Source organism: Rhynchophorus ferrugineus, unplaced genomic scaffold (assembly GCF_030347505.1).
Source record: "Rhynchophorus ferrugineus isolate W39M unplaced genomic scaffold, kcgeb_rfMv2 rfM10, whole genome shotgun sequence".
In the NCBI taxonomy this organism is placed as follows: Eukaryota; Metazoa; Arthropoda; class Insecta; order Coleoptera; family Curculionidae; genus Rhynchophorus; species Rhynchophorus ferrugineus.
This window is the reverse complement of record NW_027472589.1, coordinates 3,772,760-3,799,462: the sequence shown is the minus strand read 5'-3', so window position 1 is coordinate 3,799,462 and position 26,703 is coordinate 3,772,760. Positions and strand designations below refer to the sequence as shown.

Sequence of the window (26,703 nt, the reverse complement as noted above, 5' to 3'; positions counted from 1 at the left end):
TCTTTCAAGTTAATATAATTTCCTTTTTTCTAGATGTTGATATAGAATCAATTTCGACATAGTGTACACAAAAAGAAACAGAGAATTATAAATAGTCTCTTACGGTGATTCATTGGTTAGTTCAAATTGGATAATGAGATTGTTTTCGATTGCGCCAGGGGCTCTATAGCAAGTTTATCGAAAGTATGTTTTGTTGTTGAATAGGACCTAAAATTTTAGTAGCTTATCGTTATTGAGCTTTGGGCTTTACTTATGTGTGATCAGAGACTTTATTCGTATATTTTAAAAACTGAATGTTGCAGAAACATTATTATACTACCACCCGATTCAGCATAATTTTTTCTACAGTCCCTGTAGTTTTCATTAACTTGTGATTATTTAAACGGAAATGACAGTAAAGAACTTGAAAATGGCAAAAAAAATTTCACGAGCAAAAATGGTAACTTTTTTACCTCTCGGATGAAGATAAATGTCTCAATATATATGTATCTCGGGATAAAAACAACGGAAATCCATGTTAAATTGCCCTAGAATTTATAATTTTCAAGATATATAACTTGTAAAAAAATTGTTTTTTCATTGTGTATTTCCAAAACTGAATGTTTCAGAAACATTATTATACTACCATCCGATTGAGAATAAATTTCTCTACAATCCCTGTAGTTTTCATTAACATGTAATTATTTAATAGGAAATGACAGCAAAAAACTTGAATTTGGCAAAGAAATTGCAAATTTTTACGATCAGGCAAAAGTACCCTAGAATTTGTAGTTTTTAAGATATATGACATAAATAGAAATCTACTAAAATTTTTGAAAATACATTTTTTATTGTATAACTTAAAATCTAAACACTTCAGAAAAATCAGTCTACCCGATTCATCGTAAATTTTGCTATAACCCCTATAATTTTTGTATAACGGGAACAAAATGAAACAATATTTTTGTTGAAAAAGATTTACATGAAACATTGTTGTATTGTTATATTAAAAATGGCTTAATCAACATCAAAAGCAATTATGCTACCTTGTTTTATTAATAACACATGGGCTGAAAAGAGATGTAACAAAGAAAACGCGATGTTTTTTTTGTTTAAATTTTGCGGATTTTTCTGAGGTTTTCTGGTATTACCACCTCATTTGGACGTCCACTGCGTTCTGCATCATCGGTGTCTCTACGACCACGTCTGAAGTCACCAACGTTTCATTGTTGTTTATGATGGAGCGGAGTCCTTATAAATACTTTTCTAGCCATTGCTTCGTTTGAACGGTATTTTTGCCCATAAAGAAGCACTGTTAAATTAAAACACGAAGTTCTTTTTGAGCCGTTGTTTTGAAAATAACGAAAGTAGTGTCACTTTTAACATAATAGCTCACAAACTGATGAGCAGAATATCATGAACTTTTAACAGCTTTCTCTTGAAGGTTAGTACTAAATGAATAAGTGTATGTTGTCATGTGTACCATATATGTATTAGACCCGGAACCTTTTCAGCTCATGTATTGATTATACATATATTGTTCAAGAAATATGGTTTTTATATGTTTTTTTGTTAATTATAAGTTTGGTTTTAACTTGAATCGATGGAGATTTATATCAGGTACTGTAATTTCTTCAAGATCTTGAGTATAAACTTGTTTCTCTATAACTATATACTCAAGATATATGGTGTGGAGATAACAGTTCTTTGTAAAGCACATTTTTTGTTTCAAATTGGATAGTTCCACAACAAGGATGTTTGCGGGAGAATTTAATACCAGATTAAGTACCAAAACACATCCCTAATCTTCTCTTAACCGAGAATCGCCATCCCCACCCCAGATAGGGACATCATCCATCCAACACCCTCAGTCCCATTACGTTACACGTCATTAACCGCACAGCATCCTTGATTGATCGGACCCCCACTAGCCATCCCGCTAATTTAAAAAAGGGACACCGAAGTCCCTGTAAGGATATCGAACTCAATACTAATTCGAAACTATTCCTCCGAAGAGAAAGGCCGAAGTTAAATGAGAGTGGAACTTTTTTATCAGGTCGGTTTCCGCCTCGCTCTCAGCCCCGACCGTAAAACTAACAACACACAACGCAAACTGTCTAATTAAGAAGTGACGTTGATGGCTGTTGAGGAGAATGATGAGGGGGAGGGTGTCGGGGGACGTAATAGAACCGGGGCGGCGGGCATTATCCCGAAGTATTTCAGCTGGAAAGCTCTCGATAAGATAGGAACGCTAAGATGCCCGGTTCGAAACAATGATTGATGCCGCGTCGTGTCACTCGTCTTGGTAGTTGACGGACGAACTATAACAATAACTGCGATACTAGGCTTGTTATTGGGTCGGCGAGGGTGTAAGTGCAGTTGTGCTGTTTGAAATAGAACTTGGTTCTATTACTTTTGTTATATATGTTAGGCTAGATGAGTATTTTTGATATAACACTTTATGACAATTCTACTCATTTACTTTACTCGGAATAACAGTTATTTCTGCAAAATAGACAGGAAAATACAGTTGAAGCAGAAACTTGGCTTGATGCCGAGTTTCCGGACACTGTCCCAGGAAAATCAACCATCAAGGATTGGTTTGCTAAGTTTAGACGTGGTGAAATGAGCACCGAAGGCGGTGAATGCAGTGGACGCCCAAAAGAGGTTGTTACCGACGAAAACATTTAAAAAATCCACAAAATGATTTTGAATTATCTTAAATTGAAATTGAATGAAATAGCAGACGCTCTAAAGAAATCAACTGAACGTGTGCATTATATCATTCACGAATATTTGGGTATGAGAAAGTTCTGTGCAAAGTGGGTACCGCGCGAGCTCGCCTTTGGCCAAAAACTACGACGAGTTGAAGATTCGGAGCAGTGTTTGAAAATGACCAAACGCAATAAACCAGAGTTTTTGCCTCGATATGTGGGATGAAACATGGTTCCATCATTTCACTCAGTTCAATCGACGGTCATCTGAGTGGACTGCACACGATGCACCCGCTCCAAAGCTTGGGAATACGCAACAGTCGTCTGGCAAAATTATGGCGTCTGTATTTTGGAATGCGCATGGAATAATTTTCATTGACTACCTTGAAAAAGGAAGGACCATCAACAGTGACTATTACATAGCGTCTGAAGGACGAAATCGCCGAAAAAACGACCGCATTTGAAGAAAAAGGAAGTGCTGCTTCACCAAGATAATGCACCGCGTCAAAAACCCATGAATTGGCATCCTCATCCACCGTATTCTCCAGATCAGGCCCCCGCGACTATTTCTTGTCCTCAGATCTCAAAAGAATGCCCGCTGGTAAGAAATTTTCGTCGAATGAAGAGGTGATCGCCGCAACTGAGACCTATTTTGAAGCAAAGAACAAATCGTACTACAAAAATGGTATCGAAAAGTTGGAGGGTCGCTATAATCAGTGTCTTGAAGGGAATTATGTTGAATAAAAAAAACTAATTTTGCCAATAAAATGTGTTTTACCATGGTAGGCCGGGGACTTTTCAATTGACCTATTAGTATGGTCCTAAAAAGCATCTGCCGGACAATGGACTAAGTGGTTATTGTTATTGTCGGAAAAAATGTTCAAGATAGTAGGTGATATGAAGTTCACTGGGTCATCTATTTTAATAATTAAGTCCTAAAAACACTATATACTCTCCAGATATCTAGATAATTCGTTTAAAGTATCTCGTATCTGTCCTTTTTAATCCATACATCGAATACTAACAACACTAAATCAATAAACGACTGTTAGTTACATCGGACACGGGGACCAGTCCCGTCCAGACAAAGTCCCGGTTGGAAACGGGATCACCCAGCGTCGATTAACGGTTGAGGGGACCCCCCGCGTGCTCCAGTCAGATTGATGGCCATTAATCCATTGATTTGACTGTCCGTAGCAGATGGCTGGCCGATTTATTTTTCCATCGCGAAAAAATTCCGTCCCTGGAGCCGTGGTGGGCGGGGGGTTGCGTGATTTTTCGACTTTCACTCGAATACTAATTGAATCCGATCGGTTGGCGTTGTCGTCGACGTGATATCTCCGTCTCTAATTGGCGATATTCTTAATTGGTTCGTCGGATATGGAATCGGACGGGATTTAATTTTGTTTTACTATTATCTCCGTGTCTGTTTACGGTTCGAGGGCACGAAGTCGGGGAACGGTGGTCGGACACGTGAAGAACAAATCGGAATAACAATGTAATGGCGGGTCGCTGGAAAAATGAACGCTCTTTATTGATTTCGGGTCATGGTAATTGCCTACTTAACCTAATACCCGTCATAATTTACTATAAATAGAGGAAACGGAAACCTATATTTTAGATGTAATAAAAATTCTTTACCAAAATAGTTCTTGGAGCGCTGATATTCGAGAACTATTCGATGTCGTTAGTTTTTCCTGTTTTTTTATATTAATTTATATTTATTTAAATCAGATTGTTAAGGCAAAGCCTTAAGGTATCAGAAAAATGCTTCCTGAGTTATACTAGACAGACTTAGAATTCGCCATTTAAACAATTTTCTCCCATAAAGACCAATTGGCTTCCGAAGAAAACGTACATATGACATAAATCCTGCTGGTTTCTGTTTATAGTTATTAGTTAAACAAAAATAGTTTATAATTTTAAGAATAAATCCGTAGTCGCCCAGTGCTTCACAAAACCACAATTTATCGTTTACTTTCGACAGTACGGTACGATAGCAGGCAGGCCTAGTTCTGGAAGACAACGGACGTCTCGTAACACTGGAAATGTGGCTCTGGTGCGCGATAGAGTTGCAGAGTCTCCAGAAACATCAGTTCGGAGACGTGCTTCCCGGTTACACATTTCTGGACGCAGTTTAAGACGAATTTTGCAAACTGATTTCAAAATGTTCCCGTACAAAATTCAGTTAGTCCAAAAATTGCTCATAGTAGCAATCCTGATCAACGAATTGAGTACAGTAATGCAATCCTAAGGCTGTCTGGTGAAAGTGAAGATTTTTCATTTAAATTGATAATGAGCGATGAAGCCCATTTTTTTCTCAGTGACCACGTCAATAAACAAAACTGTCGATTTAGGGGAACACAGAATCCTCAATTAATTCATGAAACATCATTGTATCCACTAAAAACAATTGTATGGTGTGGTATTCATGCTGGAAATATCATTGGTCCCTATTTTTTTTAATATGACCAAGATGTTGCAGTTACTGTTACTGCTGAACGGTACCAAGACATGATTGGTAATTTTCTTGTGCCTGAAATGGAAGAGCAAGGACTAGAAGACGGGGCCACAACACACACAACTCGTTCAACAATTCAATTATTGAATGACGTTTTTCCACGAAGACTAATTTCGCGAAGTGGCGATTTAGCCTTGGGCAGCCAGATCTCCGGATTTAACAGCACCAGACTTTTTCCTATGGGGTTTTCTAAAGTCAAAAGTTTATGTGAATAAGCCCCAAACTATTCAACATCTTGAAGACATTCAGCCTCAGATGTTGCAGGATGTCATAAAAAATGTCTTAAAAAGTGTCGAAAGCTGCATAGCGGATCGCGGTCACCATTTACCTGATATAATTTTTCAGTCATAACGAAAAAGAAAATTTAAAAACCAAAGAAACTTTTTGGGAAAACCAATAAACCAATGCGATTAACCAATACCTTTTCCTATATTTCAACCCCAGTTCTTTCCACTGTTGTAAATCCTTTAAAATTAATTTGCAGGCATGATAAATTAGTCTGAAAAGGAATCTAAGCAAAACAGTTAATACAAATGTGTAGGGCTTGAACGTCTCTCCGTTACTGTACATCCATAATATATTTAGGATATAAAATTGAAAACCGTCCTAAAGCAACTGAACGTTATTATGGCACGTATTAACGACACGGCATGGTCATTTCTCCAGCTAATTGTCTGCGGTAAAATCGGAATTTAATATTAGACGAGCGATATCACTTTTTAGCGGCCGTTTTCCTGAAAAAGCCCGACAAAAAGCTCGCCCATCGCTGAGAAACCGTTCGTTTCGCAGTGAAATCCGAAATGTTCCGCATCTGGTCGCTCGTTTTCTTCTTCTTCTCCTTACGGTTTGTCACGCTTCCGTGCCTTAATCCGTTTGAGTTTTTTTTTTGCTTTCATCTCGGTGCTCTGATTTAACGGACACCTGAAATCGACCCGATGGCTGCCCGTGTTGTTTTTCTTTCACAATTCCATTGTTATTATTGTTATACATAAAGTGTTGATGTGGCTGATGTTAGATCGCTCAATAAATGTTGTTTTTTAACAAGGCGTTTTTTTTAATATAAAGAGAAGTTATAAATCAAGGGAAGCTAAATCTTCGTAATAATGTGGATATTACAAATTAAGTTGTGTCAAAGTGTGTCAAAAATTATCTTGATGAAAAATGATTTATTTCTTCTATATACCATGAATTTACTTTCTTACAAATGCTCATATTCAACTTGTTATTGATGTTACTGGTTGATTGAGGAGTAGATATGGGACATAAACAGAAATACACTCATTTTTTGAAAATATACTTTTCATTGTATATATTAAAAACCAAAAGTTGCACGAAAATTATAATACTACCATTCTATTAAGCGTAAAATTCTCTATAAGTACTGTAATTTTCATTAATCTGTGACTATTTAAACGGAAATGAGAGCAATAAAGTTCAAAATTGCGAAAAATCGTACATTTTCACGACTATATGTACGGAAAAAGTGCCAATTTTTTTTACCTCTTGGATTAAGATAAATGTCTCAGAATAAATGTATTTTGGGGTGAAGAAAACGAAAATCCATGTTAAATTGCTGTAGAATATAAGATCTTCAAGATATGCGACATAAACAGAAATACACTAATTTTTTGAAAATATACTTTTCATTGTATGTATTAAAATCCAAACATTGTACGAAAATTATAATACTACCATTCGATTAAGCGTAAAATTCTCTATAAGTACTGTAATTTTCATTAATCTGTGACTATTTAAACGGAAATGAGAGCAATAAACTTCAAAATTGCGAAAAATCCTACATTTTCACGACTATATGTACGGAAAAAGTGCCAATTTTTTTTACCTCTCGGATTAAGATAAATGTCTCAGAATAAATGTATTTTGGGGTGAAGAAAACGAAAATCCATGTTAAATTGCTGTAGAATATAATATCTTTAAGATATGGTACATAAACAGAAATACACTTATTTTTTGAAATTATACTTTTCATTGTATATATTAAAAACAAAACGTTGCACGAAAATTATAATACTACCATTCGATTAAGCGTAAAATTCTCTATAAGTACTGTAATTTTCATTAATCTGTGACTATTTAAACGGAAATGAGAGCAATAAAGTTCAAAATTGCGAAAAATCGTACATTTTCACGACTACATGTACGGAAAAAGTGCCAATTTTTTTTACCTCTCGGATTAAGGTAAATGTCTCAGAATAAATGTATTTTGGGGTGAAGAAAACGAAAATCCATGTTAAATTGCTGTAGAATATAATATCTTTAAGATATGGTACATAAACAGAAATACACTTATTTTTTGAAATTATACTTTTCATTGTATATATTAAAAACAAAACGTTGCACGAAAATTATAATACTACCATTCGATTAAGCGTAAAATTCTCTATAAGTACTGTAATTTTCATTAATCTGTGACTATTTAAACGGAAATGAGAGCAATAAGCTTCAAAATTGCGAAAAATCCTACATTTTCACGACTATATGTATGGAAAAAGTGCCAATTTTTTTTACCTCTTGGATTAAGATAAATGTCTCAGAATAAATGTATTTTGGGGTGAAGAAAACGAAAATCCATGTTAAATTGCTGTAGAATATAAGATCTTCAAGATATGCGACATAAACAGAAATACACTAATTTTTTGAAAATATACTTTTCATTGTATGTATTAAAATCCAAACATTGTACGAAAATTATAATACTACCATTCGATTAAGCGTAAAATTCTCTATAAGTACTGTAATTTTCATTAATCTGTGACTATTTAAACGGAAATGAGAGCAATAAACTTCAAAATTGCGAAAAATCGTACATTTTCACGACTATATGTATGAAAAAAATGCCAATTTTTTTTACCTCTCGGATTAAGGTAAATGTCTCAGAATAAATGTATTTTGGGGTGAAGAAAACGAAAATCCATGTTAAATTGCTGTAGAATATAATATCTTTAAGATATGGTACATAAACAGAAATACACTTATTTTTTGAAATTATACTTTTCATTGTATATATTAAAAACAAAACGTTGCACGAAAATTATAATACTACCATTCGATTAAGCGTAAAATTCTCTATAAGTACTGTAATTTTCATTAATCTGTGACTATTTAAACGGAAATGAGAGCAATAAAGTTCAAAATTGCGAAAAATCGTACATTTTCACGACTACGTACGGAAAAAGTGCCAATTTTTTTTACCTCTTGGATTAAGATAAATGTCTCAGAATAAATGTATTTTGGGGTGAAGAAAACGAAAATCCATGTTAAATTGCTGTAGAATATAATATCTTTAAGATATGGTACATAAACAGAAATACACTTATTTTTTGAAATTATACTTTTCATTGTATATATTAAAAACAAAACGTTGCACGAAAATTATAATACTACCATTCGATTAAGCGTAAAATTCTCTATAAGTACTATAATTTTCATTAATCTGTGACTATTTAAATGGAAATGAGAGCAATAAGCTTCAAAATTGCGAAAAATCCTACATTTTCACGACTATATGTATGAAAAAAATGCCAATTTTTTTTACCTCTCGGATTAAGATAAATGTCTCAGAATAAATGTATTTTGGGGTGAAGAAAACGAAAATCCATGTTAAATTGCTGTGGAATATAAGATCTTCAAGATATGCGACATAAACAGAAATACACTAATTTTTTGAAAATATACTTTTCATTGTATGTATTAAAATCCAAACATTGTACGAAAATTATAATACTACCATTCGATTAAGCGTAAAATTCTCTATAAGTACTGTAATTTTCATTAATCTGTGACTATTTAAACGGAAATGAGAGCAATAAACTTCAAAATTGCGAAAAATCGTACATTTTCACGACTATATGTACGGAAAAAGTGCCAATTTTTTTTACCTTTCGGATTAAGATAAATGTCTCAGAATAAATGTATTTTGGGGTGAAGAAAACGAAAATCCATGTTAAATTGCTGTAGAATATAATATCTTTAAGATATGGTACATAAACAGAAATACACTTATTTTTTGAAATTATACTTTTCATTGTATATATTAAAAACCAAACGTTGCACGAAAATTATAATACTACCATTCGATTAAGCGTAAAATTCTCAATAAGTACTGTGATTTTCATTAATATGTGACTATTTAAACGGAAATGAGAGCAATAAAGTTCAAAATTGCGAAAAATCGTACATTTTCACGACTATATGTACGGAAAAAGTGCCAATTTTTTTTACCTCTCGGATTAAGATAAATGTCTCAGAATAAATGTATTTTGGGGTGAAGAAAACGAAAATCCATGTTAAATTGCTGTAGAATATAATATCTTTAAGATATGGTACATAAACAGAAATACACTTATTTTTTGAAATTATACTTTTCATTGTATATATTAAAAACAAAACGTTGCACGAAAATTATAATACTACCATTCGATTAAGCGTAAAATTCTCTATAAGTACTATAATTTTCATTAATCTGTGACTATTTAAACGGAAATGAGAGCAATAAAGTTCAAAATTGCGAAAAATCCTACATTTTCACGACTATATGTATGGAAAAAGTGCCAATTTTTTTTACCTCTTGGATTAAGATAAATGTCTCAGAATAAATGTATTTTGGGGTGAAGAAAACGAAAATCCATGTTAAATTGCTGTGGAATATAAGATCTTCAAGATATGCGACATAAACAGAAATACACCCATTTTTTGAAAATATACTTTTCATTGTTTGTATTAAAATCCAAACGTTGTACGAAAACTATAATACTACCATTCGATTAAGCGTAAAATTCTCTATAAGTACTCTAATTTTCATTAATCTGTGACTATTTAAACGGAAATGAGAGCAATAAGCTTCAAAATTGCGAAAAATCCTACATTTTCACGACTATATGTATGGAAAAAGTGCCAATTTTTTTTACCTCTCGGATTAAGATAAATGTCTCAGAATAAATGTATTTTGGGGTGAAGAAAACGAAAATCCATGTTAAATTGCTGTAGAATATAAGATCTTCAAGATATGCGACATAAACAGAAATACACTAATTTTTTGAAAATATACTTTTCATTGTATGTATTAAAATCCAAACATTGTACGAAAATTATAATACTACCATTCGATTAAGCGCAAGATTCTCAATAAGTACTGTAATTTTCATTAATCTGTGACTATTTAAACGGAAATGAGAGCAATAAACTTCAAAATTGCTAAAATCGTACATTTTCACGACTATATGTATGGAAAAAGTGCCAATTTTTTTTACCTTTCGGATTAAGATAAATGTCTCAGAATAAATGTATTTTGGGGCGAAGAAAACGAAAATCCATGTTAAATTGCTGTAGAATATAAGATCTTCAAGATATGCGACATAAACAGAAATACACTAATTTTTTGAAAATATACTTTTCATTGTATGTATTAAAATCCAAACATTGTACGAAAATTATAATACTACCATTCGATTAAGCGTAAAATTCTCTATAAGTACTGTAATTTTCATTAATCTGTGACTATTTAAACGGAAATGAGAGCAATAAACTTCAAAATTGCGAAAAATCGTACATTTTCACGACTACGTATGGAAAAAGTGCCAATTTTTTTTTACCTCTCGAATTAAGATATGAGTCTGAGAATAAGTGTATTTTGGGGCAAAGAAAACGAAAATCTGTGTTAAATTGCTGTAGAATATAAGATCTTCAAGATATGCGACATAAACAGAAATACACTAATTTTTTGAAAATATACTTTTCATTGTATGTATTAAAATCCAAACGTTGTACGAAAATTATAATACTACCATTCGATTAAGCGTAAAATTCTCTATAAGTACTGTAATTTTCATTAATCTGTGACTATTTAAACGGAAATGAGAGCAATAAACTTCAAAATTGCGAAAAATCGTACATTTTCACGACTATATGTATGAAAAAAATGCCAATTTTTTTTACCTCTCGGATTAAGGTAAATGTCTCAGAATAAATGTATTTTGGGGTGAAGAAAACGAAAATCCATGTTAAATTGCTGTAGAATATAATATCTTTAAGATATGGTACATAAACAGAAATACACTTATTTTTTGAAATTATACTTTTCATTGTATATATTAAAAACAAAACGTTGCACGAAAATTATAATACTACCATTCGATTAAGCGTAAAATTCTCTATAAGTACTGTAATTTTCAATAATCTGTGACTATTTAAACGGAAAAGAGAGCAATAAACTTCAAAATTGCAAAAAATCGTACATTTTCACGACTATATGTATGGAAAAAGTGCCAATTTTTTTACCTCTTGGATTAAGATAAATGTCTCAGAATAAATGTACTTTGGGGTGAAGAAAACGAAAATCCATGTTAAATTGCTGTAGAATATAAGATCTTCAAGATATGCGACATAAACAGAAATACACTAATTTTTTGAAAATATACTTTTCATTGTATGTATTAAAATCCAAACGTTGTACGAAAACTATAATACTACCATTCGATTAAGCGTAAAATTCTCTATAAGTACTGTAATTTTCATTAATCTGTGACTATTTAAACGGAAATGAGAGCAATAAACTTCAAAATTGCGAAAAATCGTACATTTTCACGACTATATGTATGAAAAAAATGCCAATTTTTTTTACCTCTTGGATTAAGATAAATGTCTCAGAATAAATGTATTTTGGGGTGAAGAAAACGAAAATCCATGTTAAATTGTTGTAGATTATAAGATCTTTAAGATATGGTACATAAACAGAAATACACTTATTTTTTGAAATTGTACTTTTCATTGTATATATTAAAAACCAAACGTTGCACGAAAATTATAATACCACCATTCGATTAAGCGTAAATTTCTCTATAAGTACTGTAATTTTCATTAATCTGTGACTATTTAAACGGAAATGAGAGCAATAAACTTCAAAATTGCTAAAAACCGTAAATTTTCACGACTATATGTATGGAAAAAGTGCCAATTTTTTTTACCTCTTGGATTAAGATAAATGTCTCAGAATAAATGTATTTTGGGGCGAAGAAAACGAAAATCCATGTTAAATTGTTGTAGATTATAAGATCTTTAAGATATGGTACATAAACAGAAATACACTTATTTTTTGAAATTGTACTTTTCATTGTATATATTAAAAACCAAACGTTGCACGAAAATTATAATACCACCATTCGATGAAGCGTAAATTTCTCTATAAGTACTGTAATTTTCATTAATCTGTGACTATTTAAACGGAAATGAGAGCAATAAACTTCAAAATTGCGAAAAATCGTACATTTTCACGACTATATGTATGGAAAAAGTGCCAATTTTTTTTACCTCGGATTAAGATAAATGTCTCAGAATAAATGTATTTTGGGGCGAAGAAAACGAAAATCCATGTTAAATTGTTGTAGATTATAAGATCTTTAAGATATGGTACATAAACAGAAATACACTTATTTTTTGAAATTGTACTTTTCATTGTATATATTAAAAACCAAACGTTGCACGAAAATTATAATACCACCATTCGATGAAGCGTAAATTTCTCTATAAGTACTGTAATTTTCATTAATCTGTGACTATTTAAACGGAAATGAGAGCAATAAACTTCAAAATTGCGAAAAATCGTACATTTTCACGACTATATGTATGGAAAAAGTGCCAATTTTTTTTACCTCGGATTAAGATAAATGTCTCAGAATAAATGTATTTTGGGGCGAAGAAAACGAAAATCCATGTTAAATTGTTGTAGATTATAAGATCTTTAAGATATGGTACATAAACAGAAATACACTTATTTTTTGAAATTGTACTTTTCATTGTATATATTAAAAACCAAACGTTGCACGAAAATTATAATACCACCATTCGATGAAACGTAAATTTCTCTATAAGTACTGTAATTTTCATTAATCTGTGACTATTTAAACGGAAATGAGAGCAATAAACTTCAAAATTGCGAAAAATCGTACATTTTCACGACTATATGTATGGAAAAAGTGCCAATTTTTTTTACCTCGGATTAAGATAAATGTCTCAGAATAAATGTATTTTGGGGCGAAGAAAACGAAAATCCATGTTAAATTGTTGTAGATTATAAGATCTTTAAGATATGGTACATAAACAGAAATACACTTATTTTTTGAAATTGTACTTTTCATTGTATATATTAAAAACCAAACGTTGCACGAAAATTATAATACCACCATTCGATTAAGCGTAAATTTCTCTATAAGTACTGTAATTTTCATTAATCTGTGACTATTTAAACGGAAATGAGAGCAATAAACTTCAAAATTGCGAAAAATCGTACATTTTCACGACTATATGTATGGAAAAAGTGCCAATTTTTTTTACCTCTTGGATTAAGATAAATGTCTCAGAATAAATGTATTTTGGGGTGAAGAAAACGAAAATCCATGTTAAATTGCTGTAGAATATAAGATCTTCAAGATATGCGACATAAACAGAAATACACTAATTTTTTGAAAATATACTTTTCATTGTATGTATTAAAATCCAAACGTTGTACGAAAATTATAATACTACCATTCGATTAAGCGTAAAATTCTCTATAAGTACTGTAATTTTCATTAATCTGTGACTATTTAAACGGAAATGAGAGCAATAAACTTCAAAATTGCGAAAAATCGTACATTTTCACGACTACGTATGGAAAAAGTGCCAATTTTTTTTTACCTCTCGAATTAAGATATGAGTCTGAGAATAAGTGTATTTTGGTGCGAAGAAAACGAAAATCTGTGTTAAATTGCTGTAGAATATAAGATCTTCAAGATATGCGACATAAACAGAAATACACTAATTTTTTGAAAATATACTTTTCATTGTATGTATTAAAATCCAAACATTGTACGAAAATTATAATACTACCATTCGATTAAGCGCAAAATTCTCAATAAGTACTGTAATTTTCATTAATCTGTGACTATTTAAACGGAAATGAGAGCAATAAACTTCAAAATTGCTAAAAATCGTACATTTTCACGACTATATCTATGGAAAAAGTGCCAATTATTTTTACCTCTCGGATTAAGATAAATGTCTCAGAATAAATGTATTTTGGGGTGAAGAAAACGAAAATCCATGTTAAATTGCTGTAGAATATAAGATCTTCAAGATATGCGACATAAACAGAAATACACTAATTTTTTGAAAATATACTTTTCATTGTATGTATTAAAATCCAAACGTTGTACGAAAACTATAATACTACCATTCGATTAAGCGCAAAATTCTCAATAAGTACTGTAATTTTCATTAATCTGTGACTATTTAAACGGAAATGAGAGCAATAAACTTCAAAATTGCGAAAAATCGTACATTTTCACGACTATATGTATGGAAAAAGTGCCAATTTTTTTTACCTCTTGGATTAAGATAAATGTCTCAGAATAAATGTATTTTGGGGTGAAGAAAACGAAAATCCATGTTAAATTGCTGTAGAATATAAGATCTTTAAGATATGGTACATAAACAGAAATACACTTATTTTTTGAAATTATACTTTTCATTGTATATATTAAAAACCAAACGTTGCACGAAAATTATAATACCACCATTCGATTAAGCGTAAATTTCTCTATAAGTACTGTAATTTTCATTAATCTGTGAGTATTTAAACGGAAATGAGAGCAATAAACTTCAAAATTGCTAAAAACCGTAAATTTTCACGACTATATGTATGGAAAAAGTGCCAATTTTTTCTACCTCTCGAATTAAGATATGAGTCTCAGAATAAGTGTATTTTGGGGCGAAGAAAACGAAAATCTATGTTAAATTGCTGTAGAATATAAGATCTTCAAGATATGTGACATAAACAGAAATACACTCATTTTTTGAAAATATACTTTTCATTGTATGTATTAAAATCCAAACGTTGTACGAAAATTATAATACTATAAATACAAAAATTGCCAGAAATAGTTAGCTTTTGAAAACTGTCGACATAAAAGTATTGTGGGGTTAAATAATCAAAAAACATGTTAAATTTCTTTAGAATATATGATTTTAAATATATATGACATAAACAGAAATGGACAGATATTTGCAAAAAAAACACTTTTCATTATACAACAAAAAAACTAAAAGCTGCTTAAAAATTGTACTAATACCATTCAATTCAGCGTAATATTCTTTATAATCGCCAAGATTTACAATAATTTTCGGTTATTCGAACAGATATGGCAGCAAGAAGCTTTAAAATGACGGAAAGTCGTGACAGGCTCACCAAGAGCATATTAAGGCATACATCGCATATATATCCGGAACGTTCGTAACTGGAAAACTATTAAAATGGGACCATCAAATAAATGTATCAACGGAACGGTCGCTGTTCAGGAATTAAATGGCACCATAAATACGGCACCGAATGATCCAATTCCTGCCACTTAAATCTCGGCCGTCCCGAAATAATAACGCATCCAGTCGGGCGTAAAAATAAAAACGAACGACCCGGCGTCCCGTCCGAACCCAACCATTCCCATGCAAAACGGTTCATGGTCGATGGGGGACCCGGAAGGCCCCCGGCGCTCTTTTATTGGCCAACCGGCCGATTTGTAAATATTTCTGGAGACCTCATCAAACCACCGTTGGCCAGGACGAGAGCGAAACTTTCCTGGTGCTGTCATTTTAATTCGAGATCCACGACAGTTTCGTACTAACGTATATACAACGCTTTGTGATACCAATAAAAAATCAGCCCAGTGGATAAACTCAATATAACGTCCTGGGAATGGGGTCAGCTTAAACATTCATCGCAAAACAATGTGTCGAAGAGAGACACCTCACCGACAGAGAAGATATAATACGACTATTATTCAATAGACTGAAGCCAGTACTATCAGCACAGCGTACATTCTTACTGCTCAGATTCCCATGAAGGAATTACACTTGTCGCGAGCCAAAAGAACGAAGGACTACTAAAACCCGATATTTAAAACGCCCGTACTTGCTATTGTTTAATGAGATGATGGGTTTAGTACGATAGTATGTTGACACAGCCACGTTTAAATCAGAGGATACCATTTTTTGCATCTTTAAATTGAATTCATGTTGTTTTTCGAATAATTACCGAGTCTTGATAATTAATAGCCTTTAATAAGACTTTTAATAAAGATCTGCTAACTCTGTCCTTATATCTAATATCTCCAGAAACTCATTCACTGACTCTAAACTAAAAGTATCGTATTTTAAACTACTCTAAATTAGTTTTACTATTATAATTGCCACTTTCCTGTTGGTCAAATTTACTTATATCACCTTAAATAAATTATGTACTGGCTTTGAATTAATGTACAGTTATTTTATTGACAGATAATATATATATAGATATATTTGTTATCGTTACCTTAAAAGGATTATACACTGACTTAAAACTAATCTATAATAATTTTGTTAACACATAAACAAAAATGCAAAATTCTCTTAAGAGTCAGTAATTTTCTTATCTCTGTCTGTAATGAGCTATTGAGCATCTCCCGTGTATTAATTCCAAAAAAAAATGAACTAATTTAATTTAATTAATAACTGACTCTTAACTCGGAGTTGCTGACTCTGAAATAATATATTGTTAATAATAATAATTTAACATTAAGGCATTAAGAGTGTGTGATTTTGCTGCCTCTAACGCGTTATTGGGCGTTTCTATATTGTTCCTAAAGTTCCTAAAGCAAACGGAGTAATGAGATTTAAATAACTGACTCTTAACTCAGAGTTACTGACTCTGAAACGCGTTGTCTTATAAGTTCATGTTATTAGCGTTGTTGTGTTGATTGGTTTATTAAGATAATGAGTAATTCTTACTGATTATCAGTTCAACAATGCTGACAATCGTTGTCTTTTTAAGATATGATTATTATTGTTATCTTATTGGTCAGTTATTTAATTTTATTTTATATTCAAGTAGAATTAATTCAGTAAACTGGAGATACTTACTGACTATCAGCTTCAATATACTGAGTGTAAGTCAGTATAATCATTGTGTTGTAAAATATGTTTATTTTTGTTATTCTCTTGGTCGCTTTTTTTCAATATTCTTAAGAATCTTAAGGATAATAAAACAAATAAAATAAAATCATTACTGACTCTCAAGTCAGTAATATTTGTTATCGTTATCTTAAAAGGATTATACACTGACTTAAAACTAATCTATAATAATTTTGTTAACACATAAACAAAAATGCAAAATTATCTTAAGAGTCAGTAAATTTGTTATCTCTGTCTGTAATGTAATGTAAACTGACTCTTAACTCCGAGTTGCTGACTCTAAAATAATATATTGTTGTTTTATATGTTTATATATATTGTTACTTTAAGAAGGTTGTACACTGACCTTGAACAAATGTATACTCATTTCGTTAATAGTTTGACAGACATGAAGAGTGCGTGATTTTGCTCAATCTGTCTCTAACGCGTTATTAAGCGTTTCTATACTATTAGCTCCTATAGCAAATGGAGTAATGAGATTTAAATAACTGACTCTCAATTCAGAGATACTGACTCTGAAACGAGTTGTTTTATAAGTTCATGTTATTAACGTTGTTATGTTGATTGGTTTATTAAGATAATGAGCAATTCTTACTGATTATCAGTTCAACAATGCTGACAATCGTTGTCTTTTTAACATATGATTATTATTGTTATCTTATCGGTCAGTTATTTAATATTATTTTATATTCAAGTAGAATTAATTCAGTAAACTGGAGATACTTACTGACTATCAGCTTCAATATACTGACTGTAAGTCAGTATAGTCATTGTGTTGTAAAATATGTTTATTTTTGTTATTCTCTTGGTCAGTTTTTTTTCAACGTTCTTAAGAATCTTAAGGATAATAAAACAAATAAAATAAAATAAAATCATTACTGACTCTCAAGTCAGATATACTAACCCAGGTGGTTATATTGTAAATATGATATATAGAAGGTTATTATAAATATGATTCTTATTGTCCGATTAGTAGTTCCTTTATTGTCCATTGTTATAAAATAATAATATAAATGGGACGAATAATCAGTGAAAGTCAGTAATATTCAAAGATTTCAATTGTAATAAATAGCCTGTATGTTATTGTTTCAATATTTTTAATCAGTTCTCATCTGTTATCTCTAAAACTAATTAAACGAATAAGATTACTGACATAATTGCTGACTCTAAACTCGGAAGTACTGATTCTAAATTCATTTTTAGTAGCATTGGTAAACATATTTAGTTAAAATTTTCATTAAAAATAAATTGAAAAATGTTTTCGAATATTAATATTTCGAGTATCCAATTCTGAACTTAGATGTACTGACTCTGAAATACTATGAAAGACCGTTTAATGTTAAGTTTTGGGCAGTTGTGTTACTGTTATTTCTCGATGTTAATTCTTTAGCCAGTGGTAGTTTCTCGACAATTTGATCACGTTTATTCGCGATACGTCGATTGTTGTAGTTTTTGTCCGATAGTGAATGAAACGTCGAGACCTCTAAATGCAGACCGACCTATTGTTTCCCCGTCGACTTTTTGCCGACTGTGCACCAGCCAGGTCTCGTTCGTTGGTCGTTTTGTTCGTGCTTTCGGTTTACGTCCTTTCGCAGAAGTGTGTTATTGTATACCCTCACGTTTTTCCACGATAAATTTAGTTCTACGCTTGTAGGTTCAGCCCGACGTCGTTCAGCAGTACTCGGGTTTCGTTACTGTGACATACAGGGTCTAAATAAACTAATATATATATATATATATATATATATATATATATATATATATATATATATATATATATATATATATATATATGGACGACTCGGAACGTGGGCGGACAAGTTGGAGGGAGGGAGGATCCTAAGTAATTCCGCTGAAGGAAATCCTCTACAGCGGACGTGTCCTGAATACGGAATTCGTCGAAGTGGTGAACTGTGTCCGAGGCCAATTGGTCCTTTCCTGATTCAATCAAATCCAATTTCTACCTGTAGCGTCCTGCGAGTCGGTTATCTGTAAGAGTCTTAACTCGTCTTACGTCTCCATCTTTATTCGGACCCCGATTTGCGACCCCTCCCATTCCCCTCGTCTTGAGCCTGTTTTAGTTGACCAGATCGTTAGTTGTTTCTCTCAAATTTAGTTTCTTTTCTTTTAATCAATTCTATAATATAATGGAGAAACTAGTTTTATAAGTATATTTCAGGTAAGACATCACTAAATAAGTCTCAATTTTTTTATTATTATTTAATTATTACACTGTTATTAGTCGTTTTGGACTAACCTACAATTTGTCTTTATGATCACTTAAATCTACTTATATAACTAGGGGGACCCATCGGCCCTAACTCAGTCTCGGGTAAAATAATGTTTATACATACATGTCACTGCTGTATTTTTTATTATATGCACCTCACTACACAACATCAGATGGTTTGATTCTTTTGAGTCTGTGTCCTGCTCTGGTGGTATCCAATAGTTTCAATATTTCAATATTCTCATGAGAATGGAGTCTTTCCTCATGCCCCAATTGCAATTCTCTTGATTTTTTGACTGACTGTGGGTATCTGAAGGCCCCGTACTTCTCAGGACTTTGTTCTGAAAAATTTGTTTATATTATTCTTTGCAGAATATCCCCATAATTGAACTCCGTATGTCCATATAGGTTTCAGTATTTGCTTATATAATAGCAATTTATTATGTACTGATAATTGTGATTTTCTTCCAATTAGCCAATACATTTTATTATTTTTGAATTACAGTTCTATTCTTTTCTTTATATGTTCTTTCCAGCGAGGTGTTTCATCAAGATTTCTTCCGAGATATTTAGCGTTGTTGCTATCTGGAATGTTAGTATTATTTAATGTTATTGGTGCTTGTACAGTCTGATTGTAGGTAAACTGCACATGCACAGATTTACTTTCGTTAATTTATGAATACACAAACAGTATAAATTCGTGTGACTTGGTTTGCTTCAATATTCTGATTTCCTGCGTGTTGTCCAGTAGCTGTATTGTTTCTTCTACGTTGCGGTGATTTAGTAACCTTATTTCATGTTTTAAGCCGATATTTTGGATAATTTGGAAAGTCCATTTGCATCGTGCATTTCTTCGTTGCAGAACTTTGTTTCGATAACACTGGGTTACTACTTGGTTTGATGTTTTAGTGCAACCCCATATTAACTTAACTGAGAAATACACTAATTTATGTGGTCTCAGGAAATAAACAATAATAAAATGCAGAGATACAACTGGCAAAAACCGTGTAATGAAGACGAGACGGGGTAAACCTGTCCGCGTAAGACGGAAGGAGCAGAAGATGAAGAAAAAAAATGCTTTAACGGACGAAAACCTTCTCTAAAATTAAATCGACTGCCTGAAAAAGCGAGACCGTCGACGGAAAGCACGAAAATAATTAAGCGGCATTAGTTCTGACGGTCGGGGTGGTGTGTGTGTGTATATATATATAGAAAGGAAAATTATGTTTCTTTTCCTTCTTGGTGCTGCTTTGCCGTCTCTTTCAACTTCACCGCCACCGGCCGTAATCCTTTCACGTTAACTCGAGTGAGCAGGATACGTCGTCGTAGACAGGGTTACGGTGCCATCTCTTCACTGACTTCAGTTGGAATGATTTTTTTCTGTCGGGATTGTATTAATCAGTTAAATTCACGTAGGAATATTTCCAACTAACTCGTTGTAACTACCAGGTCTACCGGAAAGAAAGGTTTTTGGGTAAAAACTACATAATTTTTAAGAAAATGGAAAAATGTCTTTATTCAAAGTATTGGCCATTTGATTTTATATATCTTGCCCATCTTTCAAGCAATTTGTGGATGCTATCCCAAAAATTCTGTTTGTCAATACTTCAAAAAGCAATATTTTATCAGCACGCGAAATTCCTTTTTATCCATTTTTTTCACAATAACAAAAGTTGCTTCACTCAAAATGCTATAATTCACAAACTAATGATCCGACAGCTGTCAAATGTATACACGTATCTTCTGAGGATTAGGCCTAACTAAAAAACATACAGATCCAATTATAATTCTAAGCAAGACGAGAGCCTCTTCTCTATTTAGGGCCTCTTCTAGTTTTTTAATGTTAATTTGATTTTTTTTGTCTCTTTCATCGAAAATAATAAATTACATTTTGCTAATAATAACGTGTTATTAGCTACGAATATACTGTTGAAGAAACGCCAGCCATAATAATTAGCAAGTTCTAAAATTAGTTTGTTTAACTACCACAACCTCAAGATACATAGTTCCACGCCCTATAATTATCTCTAAATAAAGACACCTTTTAATTCCGAACACCCCGTGGAAGAGGAGACACGACAAAAAAACGCGGAATTCTTCACGGCAACAGCCTAACCGTTCGCATCGCTCACGCTATATTTGTCCTGCAGCGCCAGGATCCTGCACAATGGCCCGCGATGGAACCATCAGAGCCAATCAACAAGACGGGCGCGGCCTCGCCTTCGTACCTAATGAAATAAAGACGTTTCTAGGGCACACGGCGGCGGCTTTCACCTAGATTATGCTGCAAAAAAGTCGGGAATCGAATCTGACTGGCGGCGAGGGTTAAAAATTGGGCGGGGTCGACGGGATTTCAACGGAAACCGTGATGGGAAGATTAATGTTCGTTAATGAGCACGCTGGTGAGCTGTCATACTAGGATTTCGAATTAATTTTGAGGGTTTCGCAATAAGTAATGTAGCTGAAGCGAAGGACTGATTCAAACCAAGTGGTTCGTCCATCGATCGATGGACGAACCTTAGTTAATATTATCGAAGTGTTTGCATTAATGAACGATTAATACTGTAGCGACAGCTATGACACTTTAGGCCATCACGCATTCACCTATAATTATCCGTAATTATCCACAGCGCTACCGTACTTCCTTTTCCTAACCTAATATCCTGTCCATTCTCCCATCGATGACATGTATCAGTTTAAATCGAAATATACAAGTATTTCTTTAACCAGTGTTTTTAGTTCTCGTACAAATTCCTTCTACAAATAGTAGTGAGTGTTTCGATAATCGACCGCATCGACAGCCACATATTTCGACCGAAAAGACCAACATTTCTTACGATTGGTGTCGACCACCTGTGATGCATCAATATCAATGGCAAAGCCGAACATTCATTGCTTCAAGCTGTTGCTCTGTATTTGGTGGGATCAGCTTGGTGTGCTTCTTTAACAGTAGCTTGCTCTGCACGAAAAATGACCGGAATACGAGCAAATACATAACGGTTTTGTTCTTCAGAATGACAATGCTAGACCACATGTTACAAAACCGGTAAAAACTTACTCGGAATCATTAAAATTCGAAGTGATATCCCACCCGCCATATTCTCCAGACCTTACTCCTTCTGATTGCTACTTCTTCCGATATACGAATCGTTATCCGCCTGAGTGAAAAGCTTCAGTGAAGATGCCAAAAAAGGTCGATTCGTAGATATCCTCAAAAAATAGATCGCCCGAAAGATGGGAAAAAATAGCAGCTATCGAAGGGTAACACTTTAAATATAATAAATTGTACCGTTTCTTCACATTAAGTCTCAAACCAATAAGCCATTGGGTTTTATTAAGCACTTCTTTCTGTTTGTTATGTTTTTTCTCATTGAATTGTGATTTAGATACCTGTTACTGAGGCTTTGAGGAGTATTGAGTATGTTCCTTAATACTTTACTCCGGAATCTTTCTAATATTTCAATATTGCTTTTGCTTGCGGTGCCCCATGGTTAGGTGCCGAATGTTCATATTGGCTTGATCATGATTTTGTATACCATCATTTTCTTCTTATTACTTAGCACACTTATAACAAAATAAACACATTTCTCAATAGCGATAATAATTGCTTAGTTAGCCTGCAATCTACAAAGAACTAAAATCAAGCTTGTATGGAATTCTCGTGAGTCACAACATTTCTAACTTCAGTGGGAATGTCCTCATCGTTCTCACTATCCATATCTTCCTCCTTGTTATCATTCGTTTACTATATTTGTTCTTTAAATTGATATTAGCGATAGCATAAGCAATGTTGCCATTTTCAATAAGTTGATATTATCCAAGGAGGCGCTAATAAGAATATCCACATTCGATAAAAATTGTTCTCACCTTTCGCAATTGTCACCTTTATCACTAGTACAAAAGATAGTGTTACACTCGAATATTAATAATATAATAGAGGAATATTAAATGTTTTTTTTAAGATTAACAAATATATAGATCAAATTTTCGCGCTTTCCACAGCTATGGAGAAACGTATCCTGAATAGAAAGCATGATTATAAACTATATTCACAAACATTCACTTTTGGTAGCTCTTTCAGGCATCGTATAATAGTTCAACTAGTTACTTATAAAGAATATATCGCCTCTCCACTGTTTTTTCAACATACTGTGGATGAAATTATACGAAAAGCAAAGCAACTTTTGGAAGAGACAATAATCAACCTTAAAAGTGCATAGATTATGACTAGAAGACATGGTTAATAGAGCCTCTGCCTCAATAGGCGTATAACTTTTCCATTGATAAATAATCTCAAGCTGATAGAATAATTCAAATGGTATTATTTAATATAAAACAATTATTTGAATTCTCCAGACCACTGCAGTTGTGGTTACTAAATTATCAAAAGCTATTTAAAAGACATGGATCTACTACTACCCCATACATATTTGCATTCATCACCTTCATATCAATGGCTATTTGGTAGAGAACTTTATACTTGTTCCTTTTAAATATCTTCAATGAAAAACATTTAAAAACCATTGAATGAACTGGATTCTGTTAAAAAAACGCTGATTTTTTTATCTGCAACGTCAAAACCGGACATTCCGAAACAATTATCTTTAAAAAAAGGTAATAACCGACAAGAAACCCGTTCTCTTGCTGCAAATGTCTCGAGGATACGTACGTCCACATCTCGAATAAAGCGAAAGCGTCATAATTCTTTCGCTTTTCGACCATCCAGCGATTTATTTCCTTCGTTCAAAAGGAATCCGTTGAGTAACAAATGTAACGCCACAGTTATTTCGGCGGAGCTTTGAAAGCGTACGGTTAAATTTGGTAAATAAAAATAGATTTCGTGACGTAACAGTTTGGTATATTAATACGTAATATACTTACATATCAACTCAATTTGACTAAAAATGCAGTGATACGGAGGAAGACATAATACTTGGTGGCCATAACATTATAAACATATATTTATCGAGTAACAATTTGAAATAGTTCATTCTTTAACATGATTTTCTCGAAACTTATTTTATGTACTTTAAGCCATTCCTTAATTGCAGCCTTTGTTGATGCATTTGTTGGGATTTTCTCCACCAGTGTACTATATATATATATAGTAGATATGGTGCATTGTACATAACAATAAGTGATGGTTCCTTCAAGTACTTTAAAAGCTGATTTTCAATCTACTGCAAAGACAAGTTATGGTTCATTTCTTCAGGGTGGTCACTCTTGAACTTAGATAAACACTAATTCTGCACCAGATATAAAACCATTCCTATTTCCAGCATGAAGAACTATATGTCTACGATGAATAAATGTTATAACTAACAAAACCTAATCGATAATTATTTCAACATTTACCTTTTTCCATTAACTTTTGTTGCCTTTACATCATATTTATTATCATCTTGCAATGAGCGACCCAATGTACCATTCTGAAATATTGATTGATTGGTTGATTTTGTTATATGTTTTTAAAAATTGTATTATTTTAAAAGCAATCTCTGGAAGTTCCGTTAAACCTTTTCGTGGGTTCTCTTTACACCACTTAAATCTTAGATTATCCAACAATGTATGAACGGATGTTCTACATCTCTCAAGTAGCTGTATATCTTTTGGATCTTTGTGGATACTTTCCAGACTAACAATTTTCTCTGAAATAATTGTCTTAAATTATGTTTCGATTGAAAAAACTACTTTCGTCACCTGTTTCGCATAAACCCGGTTTCTTTTTTTGAATTTAAGGTTATATTGTTTTTTATTTTTTAGATATTTTACTGACCGTGTCCGTACTAATATACAGTACAGCTGCAAGGCGCAAAATAATATTTTCAATAAAAACCGCGGCGATTTCAAATTTGTTAAAACAAAGTGTTAACACAACGTTTGCCGGTTTATAACCCGTGTTTATAATATTTTGAAGAATATTCAGACGTTTGGCAAACGGACAACTTTTGCCGGCTCATTCCTTTACATGTTCGAACTTCTCTACCAGCATTCTATCTCTTTTTAAATAGAATAAAATGACAAGGATAATATTGTCTGACTGTAAAATTTACAACTTTAGACAGACACATATTGACACCCGTGTCACTGCTATTTCGAATTGACTATATATCAATATTTAAATAACATAGCATGCTTGGTACTAACTAATAGCGGATATGACCGCCTTGTACATTTAGGTGTATATAAAAAAAATACAATCCAATTACAGTTAGGCGGTTGTGACCGGCTTTAAAAATTCATATTTTTAATTAACATACGGTGTGTTTTTTTTTCACTGCCCCAACGACTAATAAAAAACATTGTTTAAGACATGATAATCCGCGTCATCGGCTTTAATTAAGTGGTATGGTCCTGTCCAGTTACGAAAAAGACGACGGGGTCTTAAAGGAGGAGGATCTGGTGGCGATCTCTGACGTTGGTCATAAGCGAAACCTTATGATGCGTGCACGGATGATGAAGAACGTCTAGACGATTTTCGTCTTATCTGCCTTTATTTTTTTTGGAACTGTTTTGCGATTTACTAACACATATAGTCTCATAATTTAATGGGATTTATTGTAATATATATATATATATATATATATATATATATATATATATATATATGTTACATCATCAAAAACTACACAGCAGACGCTTTTTCGGACCAGGTGTAGTTCACACGTTAACGAACGTTATTTAAATAATAAACGTTTTATTTAAAAAACGATTAATATATAAACATATATTTATAACAAAATAAATTTTAGCAATTAGTTTGGCATCAGACATCCGATGTCTGCGAATTTACGAACAGCTAAAATATTTGTGTATAATACTTATTTTCTTTCAATCACTGCATTTCTAAAGTCCTCACTGTCCATATCTTCCTCCTTTTTACCATTCATCTGATTATCTTCGTTTCATAAATTAATATCAGCTGGAGTATGTCATCAGTGAGTAGATCAGCAATGTATTAATTATTTTTAACCGGCTTATATCCACATTAAATTGTATTTGTATTGATATCAGAAGCAAATTGGTTGTCATCATGATTAATCCTTAGTAACCATGCATTCATGACACAAGAGGTCGTCTGGTCAACATAGAAAAGAAAATTCAAAGAAGAAAGCCTCAAATTAGGTCCATTAGTCTCAACAAAACAGTCTAAGAATATTGCAAATTGAATATATTATTCCAAGTCCCAAAATATAAAAGACAACGTGTTTATTTAGGTCACTCGATGTGTTCTTTCGGGATGTTACTAAGAAGAGAAATAC

General features: G+C 32.6%; 1 protein-coding gene across 3 annotated transcripts in view; it reads left to right on the top strand.

The window, feature by feature from the left end:
- The window catches only part of ckn (CRK like proto-oncogene, adaptor protein), a 295,091-nt gene that overhangs the window by 178,776 nt on the left and 89,612 nt on the right, over positions 1-26,703 (top strand). The gene's annotated exons all lie outside the window — the stretch shown is intronic.